The sequence below is a fragment of the Triticum urartu genome, chromosome 3A (assembly GCF_056163025.1).
Source record: "Triticum urartu cultivar PI428250 chromosome 3A, HENAU_Tu73, whole genome shotgun sequence".
Lineage (NCBI taxonomy): Eukaryota > Viridiplantae > Streptophyta > Magnoliopsida > Poales > Poaceae > Triticum > Triticum urartu.
Window position 1 is genome coordinate 133188146 of NC_141875.1, and position 8621 is coordinate 133196766.

Here is an 8621-nt window from a genome sequence, read left to right on the forward strand (position 1 = left end):
AGGATATCCCCAAGACAGCATTCAGAACAAGCTATGGTTAATATGAATACACTGTCATGTCTTTCGGCCTTGTCAACGCTCCTCCAACATTCTCTCGCATGATGAACTTCATCTTCAACGCCTATACAAATGACTTCGTCTTGGTCTACCTCGATGACATTTTGGTCTTTTCCAAGAACAAGGAGGATCATGGCAAGCATTTGAGATTGGTGCTGGATAAACTCAGAGAACATCAGTTCTATGCAAAGTTTTCTAAGTGCGAGTTTTGGCTCGATAAGGTTCTCTACCTTGGGCATATCATCTCTGCCAAAGGCATAGCTGTTAATCCTGAGAAGGTGTCTGCAATTGTGAATTGGGAACCGCGTCAGAACGTGAAGCAACTCTGCAACTTCCTTGGGCTCGCAAGCTATTGTCGAAGGTTCGTTGAGAACTTCTCTAAGATCGCGAAGCCTCTTTCCAACCTTCTCCAGAAGCATGTGAAGTATGTCTGGTCGCTTGAATGTGACATCGCTTTCAACACCCTCAAAGAGAAGTTAGTCACAGCTCCAGTTCTGACTCCTCCTGATGAATCCAAACCATTTCAGGTTTTCTGTGATGCTTCCCTTCAAGGTCTCGGTGCAGTGTTGATGCAAGAGAAGAAAGTTGTGTCCTATACCTCTCGCCAGTTGAAGCCCAACGAAAAGAACTACCCCACTCATGACCTTGAGTTAGCGGCAGTTGTCCATGCTCTTTTAACATGGAGACATCTCTTGTTGGGAAGGAAAGTGGACATCTTCACTGATCATAAGAGCCTCAAGTACATCTTCACTCAGACCAACCTCAACCTCAGGCAGACTCGTTGGGTCGAAATGATTCAAGAGTATAATCCGAGTATCGAATATACTCCAGGCAAGGCCAATGTAATTGCTGACGCATTGAGCAGGAAGGCTTACTGCAACAACTTGATTATCAAGCCCTACCAACCGGAGCTTTGTGAATCTTTCTGCAAACTTAATCTTCAAGTTGTTCCTCAAGGATTCCTTGCCAACCTCCAAGTCTATCCTACTTTGGAAGATCAGATTCGTGAGGCTCAACTTCTTGATGCTATGGTGAAGAAGGTGAAGAATGGGATTGCCAAGAGTCAACCCAAGTACAAGTGCTATCGTCTTGATGACAAGGATACTCTATTCTTCGAGGATCGCATTGTGGTGCCTAAGGGTGACCTTCGTAAAGTCATTATGAACGAAGCTCACAATTCACTCCTCTCTATTCACCCTAGAAGTACAAAGATGTACCAGGACCTCAAGGAGTCGTATTGGTGGACTCGAATGAAGCGCGAGATTGCTCAGTTCGTGAATGACTGTGATGTCGGCAGAAGAGTGAAAGCGGAACACCAACGACCAGGTGGTCTCCTCCAACCTCTTGCCATTCCAGAATGGAAGTTTGACCATATTGAGATGGACTTCATGACTGGATTTCCAAAGTCCAAGCGTGGCACTGATGCTATCTTCGTTGTCATCGACAAGCTCAATAAGTGGCTCATTTTCTTCCTATCAAAGACTCTATCACAGCAGCTCAGTTGGCAGAGCTATATACCTCCAGGATTGTCTCTCTGCACGGCATTCTGCAGTTGATATCTTCAGATCGTGGTAGCATCTTTACCTCTAAGTTATGAGATTATTTTTAGAAGGCCATGGGCACCAGCATTCGCTTCAGCACAGCCTTTCATCCTCAAACTAGTGGCCAAGTCGAGCGAGTCAATCAAATTCTTGAAGATATGCTCAGGGTTTGTGTCTTTTCTTTCGGTATGAAGTGGGAAGATTGTCTTCCATATGCCGAGTTATCCTACAACAACATCTTCCAAGCGAGTTCGGGCAAGGCCCCATTCGAAATTCTCTATGGCTGAAAGTGCCGTACTCCTCTTAACTGGTCAGAGACTGGTGAATGCCAACTTCTTGGCAATGACTTGATCACGGAGGCTGAAGAAATGTGCAAAGTCATTCATGAAAATCTCAAAGTCGCGCAATCGCGCCAGAAGAGTTACTATGATAGCAAACATCGTGACTTGGCTTTCGATATTGGAGACCATGTCTACCTCCGCGTCTCTCCAATGAAAGGTACTCGCCGCTTTGGTATCAAGGGGAAGCGCAAGACTCGTCTATCAAATTCCTAAAAGTGAAGTGGTCACATCATTGCAACCGTGAAGCCACCTGGGAATGCGAGGACCACCTCCGTTCCGAGTACCCGGAGTTTTTCCAATCCTAGATCTCGGGACGAGATCCTTTCGTAGTGGTGGAGTGTTGTAAGACCCTGTATGTAACCTGCCATATTTTTATCCCAACTCTTGCCATTTCCGGCACTAAGTTATGTTATTTCCTTGTTATTGGGTTTTGCCGTCGTGTTGCTTTTGTCTTTGTCATGCATCTCATATCATGTCATCATGTGCATCGCATTTGCATACGTGTTCATCTCATGCATCCGAGCATCTTCCCCGTTGTCCGTTTTGCATTTCGGCGCTCCTATGTCCTCCGGTGTCCCTTTCTACCTCTTTTCATGTGCGGGTGTTAAACGTTCTCAGATTGGACCAAGACTTGCCAAGCGGCCTTGATTTCCTACCGATAGACCGCCTATCAAGTTTCGTGCCATTTGGACTTCGTTTGATACTCCAACAGTTAACCGAGGAACCGAAAAGGCCTCGTGTGTGTTGGAGACCAACACCCCTCCAAAGTGGCCCAAAACCCAGCTAAACCTCCTCCATCATCTCAGTCGTTCGATCACGATCGTGTGGCTGCAAACCGAGCTCAATTTGGAGCCTCCTAGCTCCCTCTACCTATAAAAAGGCATCTCCCCCGAAAATCACGAGTCAAACCCTAACCATCTCCCTCTCCTTGCACCGCCGGACGAAAATCGCCGGCCGGACGTGTCCGACCCACGTCGCCGCCGCCACATGGCACCTCCCCATTCGCCGCCGCGCCGCCCCACATCGCCGGCCCGTTCGGGCCTAGGGCGGGCCCTCCCCAAGCCCACGCATGCGCCCCGCCGCCCGTGTCGGCCGCCGCCTCCTCACCGCCCGTGCCGCCCCGCCCCGCCTTCGCCGCCGCGCCGCTCCGCCGCCGCCGCACCGCCCTGCGTCGCCTCGCCGCCGTCTGCCTCTCCTCACCGCCATTCGCCTCGCCGCCGCCGCCATCGCCATCCGCCGTGGAGCGCCGTCCGCCGGAGCCGCCCCGGAGCTCGCCGCGCCAAGTCCCACTCTGGCCGGCCCCGCTCGTTCCGGTCATCTCCATCCACTCCAGTGCCGATTCCAGCGAGATCCGCCGCCGCCTCGAAGTTCGTGTCCGATCTGGGAGGTTGACCTAATTTTTCCCTAAGTCCCAGTAATTTTTAGCATATTTCATCATCTCATATATCTGCATCCGTGGCTCCATTTTGGGCATGTAGCATATCAAATTGTTTGTCTCGACGTGTACTTCATTTCATTCCATTGCACCATGTTCATTTGAGTTCATCTTGATGCCCTAAATGTTGTTGCAAGAGTGCTATGTAATGTTAGTTTCAGATTCTTATCAGAGATTGGACATTTGTCATTTTTTGCCATGTTTAATGTGTGCCTCCTATGAACTTGAGCCCTACATGTGTTTTGAAGTATGCCATGCCATCTTTACAGGGGTTTATGCCATGTATTTTTGTGATCTTTGTGGTGACTAGCACAAGCATGCAAAGTAGCTCTCGTAATATTGCTTATTTCAGGGACTTAGAAATCTTCTAAGTCTTTTCCCTAATAATATTTTTATGCCCTGTATTCTTGTTGCTACAGAGTGATCCATGCCTCTTTGAACATGTTCAGTAAGGGTGATTTTGAGACATTGTTATGCTCTATCCATCCATGTCTTTGTGTGCAATTATGGAGTACCCTAGCATGACTCAATATTGCTCTACTTTTGCTATAAAATGTTCCTGGCAGATTGTTTACGTGTTAAGCAATTTTGCCGAGGTTGTTATAGTTTATCCGTGCGTGCTATGAGAGTGTTCTTGCAATGTTTAGCTTCTATGCCATGTCTACTTGCTGGGTGTATGCTTAGTTTGTCATGCAATTACTTGTGGTGAGTGCATCGAGCTCATAAACATGCCTACGTGAATATGTTTTGCCATGTTCCAGTTTTCTGCTAAGTCTGAATCTGTTAATGAAACTTGCTATGTTCATATGGATGCCATTGTATTTTCTGATCCCTTTTGGCTTATGGTCAGTAAGGGACTTTTGTTGTATGCTTTGAGTAGCTTCATGCCATGCCTTGCTTTGCCATTTTATGTTCCCGTAGCATGTTGTTATCGTGCTCTAAACTTTTCTTCCTGATGTTAAATTCCTGGCATATTGTTATTTTCACTAAGTCTGTAACCTGTTATCTTTTGCACTTTTGCGATGCTTGTTTGAACCTGCTATTGAGTAATTTAGCCGTAGCTCGGTGTTCATATTTTGTCAAGCATCTTGAGTGGATCCCTACCATGTGCTTTGTTGCTATGTTAGAGTGAAGTAGCTTCTTATTCTTAATGCATTTAGATGGCCTCGTGCTGTTATCGCAGCTTTGCGCCATTATTGTTTTGCTTGCCATTTGCAAACCGTGCATCCGATTCCGGTGATCTTTATATCGATTTCGACCGAAATCAACTCATCTTTCCAGTGGCACTCTTGGTGTTCCAAGTTGAGGCCAGGTTCAACCTTTCTTTTCTGAAGCATGCATATGCATCACATATCGCATCCCGCATATCATGCCATGTTTTGCATCATGTTGTTTGTGCATTGCACCGTGGTTGATTGTGTCTCCCTTTGCTTGTGTTCTTGCTTTGGGTAGAGCCGGGAGACGAGTACATGATTGAGGAACCCATTGAGAACGTTTACGACGATCAAGCTTACGTCAACTCGGAGGACTTTTGCAGGCAAGATGACCATACCCTCGAAATCACTTCAATCTTTGGTTGCTAGATGCTCGCTCTTTTGTTATGCCTATGCTACGATACCTACCACTTGCTTATCATGCCTCCCATATTTCAATGTCAAACCTCTAACCCACCTTGTCCTAGCAAACCGTTGTTTGGCTATGTTACCGCTTTGCTCAGCCCCTCTTATAGCGTTGTTAGTTGCAGGTGAAGCTTGGAGTTTGTTCCTTGTTGGAACATGTTTATGGTTGGGATATTATTATTATATCTTTTTAACTTTAATGCACCTATATACTTGGTAAAGGGTGGAAGGCTCGGCCTTATGCCTGGTGATTTGTTCCACTCTTGCCGCCCTAGTTTCCATCATACCGGTGTTATGTTCCTTGATTTTGCGTTCCTTACATGGTTGGGTTATAATGGGAACCCCTTGACAGTTCGCCTTGAATAAAACTCCTCCAGAAAGGCCCAACCTTGGTTTTACCATTTGCCACCTAGCCTCTTTTCCCTTGGGTTCCGCGGACTCAAGGGTCATCTTTATTTCAACCCCCCCTGGGCCAGTGCTCCTTTGAGTGTTGGTCCGAACCGAGTAGACTGCGGGGCCACCTCGGGGCAACTCGACGATTGATTTTACTCGTAGGATGTCTCATGCGAGTGTGCCCTGAGAACGAGATATGTGCAGCTCCTATCGGGATTTGTCGGCACATTCGAGCAGCTTTGCTGGTTTAGTTTTACCATTGTCGAGATGTCTTTTAATCGGGATTCCAAGTCTGATCGGGTTGTCTTGGGAGAAGGAATATCCTTCGTTGACCGTGAGAGCTTGTGATGGGCTAAGTTGGGACACCCCTGCAGGGATTTGAACTTTCGAAAGCCATGCCCGCGGTTATGGGTAGATGTGAATTTGTTAATGTCTGGTTGTAGAAAACGTGAAACTTAACTTAACTAAAATGAATCAACAGAGTGTGTGGCCGTGATGGTCTCTTTTCGGTGGAGTCCGGGAAGAGGACACTGTCTCGAGTTATGCTTGAACGTAGGTTGTTCTAGGATCACTTCTTGGTCATAGTTTCTCGACCGTGCCTTGCCTTTATCTTCTCGCTCTAATGAAAATGAATCAACATACACAAATGAGAGCGAGAAGAGAAAGGCAAGGCATGGTCGAGAAACTATGACCAAGAAGTGTTCCTAGAACAACCTACGTTCAAGCATAACTCGAGACGGTGTCCTCTTCCCGGACTCCGCCGAAAAGAGACCATCACGGCCATACACGCTGTTGATTCATTTTAATTAAGTTAAGTTTCAGGTTTTCTACAACCAGACATTAACAAATTCCCATCTGCCCATAACCGTGGGCATGACTTTTGAAAGTTCAAATCCCTGCAGGGGTGTCCCAACTTAGCCCATCACAAGCTCTCACGGTCAACGAAGGATATTCCTTCTCCCAAAACAACCCGATCAGACTCGGAATCCCGGTTACAAGACATGTTTGCGAGCTCGATGCACTCACCACAAGGCATTGCATGACAAACTAAACATACACCCAGCAAGTAGCCATGGCATAGAAGCTAAACATGGCAAGAACACTCTCATAGCATGCATGGATCAACTACAACAACCTCGGCAAAATTTCTTAACATGTAAACAATCTGCCAGGAACATCTTATAGCAAAAGTAGAGCAATATTGAGTCATGCTAGGGTAATCCATAATTGCAAAAAAAAAGACATGGATGGATAGAGCATAACAATGTCTCAAAATCACCCTTAATGAACATGTTCAAAAGAGGCATGGATCACTCTGTAGCAACAAGAATACATGGCATAAAAATATTATCAGGGAAAAGACTTAGAAGATTTCTAAGTCCCTAAAATCAACAACATCACGAGAGATACTTTGCATGCTTGTGCTAGTCACCATAAATATCACAAAAATACATGGCATACACCCCTGTAAAGATGGCATGGCATACTTCAAAACACATGTAGGGCTCAAGATCATAGGAGGTACACATTAAACATGGCAAAAATGACAAATGTCCAATCTCTGATAAGAATCTGAAAGTAACATTACATAGCACTCTTGCAACAGCATTTAGGGCATCAAGATGAACTCAAATGAACATGGTGCAATGGAATGAAATGAAGTACACGTCGAGGCGAACAATTTTATATGCTACACGCCCAAAACGGAGCCACAGATGCAGAGATATGGCATGATGAAATGTGCTAAAAATACTGGGACTTAGGGAAAAAATTAGGTTGACCTCCCAGATCTGGATCTAGCGTTCGTGCACGCGGATCGAAGTTTGCCGGGGAGTCGCCGGAGAAGACGCCGGCGTCGAGGAGGAGGCCGGCCGGAGCTTGGGGTCACCGGAGAAGTGGGATCCGGCCCGGGAGCTCGTCGGGGCGGTGATGGACGGCGGGGAGGCATGCGCAGGCGCGGGATGGTGCGGTGGCGCAGCGTCCGGCGACGCAGGTGAGGCGGCGGCCGAGCAGCGCGGCGGTGAAAGCAGAGCGGGGCGGTGAGTAGGCGGCGCGAGGCGGCGGCCGACACGGGCGGCGGGGCGCGTGCGCGGGCTCGGGGAGGGCCCGCCCTGGGCCCGGATGGGCCGGCGATGTGGGGCGGCGCGGCGGCAAATGGGGAGGTGCCACGTGGCGGTGGCGGCGTGGGTCGGGCATGTCCGGCTGGCGATTTTCGTCCGGCGGCGCGAGGAGAGGGAGAGGGTTAGGGTTTGACCCATGATTTTCGGGGGAGATGCCTTTTTATAGGTAGAGGGAGCTAGGAGGCTCCAAATTGAACACGGTTTGCGGCCACACGATCGTGATCGAACGACGGAGAGGATGGATAGGGTTTAGGTGAGTTTTGGACCACTCTGGAGAGGTGTTGGGCTGCAACACACACGAGGCCTTTTCGGTTCCTCGGTTAACCGTTGGAGTATCAAACGAAGTCCAAATGGCACGAAACTTGACAGGCGGTCTACCGGTAGTAAACCAAGGCCGCTTGGCAAGTCTCAGTCCAATCTGAGAACGTTTAACACCTGCACATGAAAATAGGCAAAAGGGGACACCGGAGGACATAGGAGCGCCGGAATGCAAAACGGACAACAGGGAAAATGCTCGGATGCATGAGACGAACATGTATGCAAATGCGATGCACATGATGACATGATATGAGATGCATGACAAAGACAAAAACAACGCAGAGACAAAACCCAACAACGAGGAAATATCATAACTTAGTGCCGGAAATGGCAAGAGTTGGAATACAAATATGGCAGGTTACATACGGGGTGTTACAATAGCTATCCACGTCGAAATGACTTTTCAAAATAAAACACGTCCATGAGACCTTGACCAGCAGCCCTTGCCTATGGTAGCTCTTGGCTCTGCCTAAACTCGTGCAAGCGTTTGTGCAAGCGGTCGACATGCTCGCGGTACATCTGGAGTGCGATCTCGAGCTTCAAGTTGGCTATTTCATCGGAGATCACCAGCTCAAGGATGCGACGGCCATTTTCCTCTACTGCGCCCATCTGGACACCTGGGCCAAGGAGGTGATACGTCTCCAACGTATCTATAATTTTTGATTGCTCCATGCTATATTATCTACTGTTTTGAACATTATTCGGCTTTATTTTCCACTTTTATATTATTTTTGGGACTAACCTATTAACCGGAGGCCCAGCCCAGAATTGTTGTTTTTTGCCTATTTTAGGGTTTC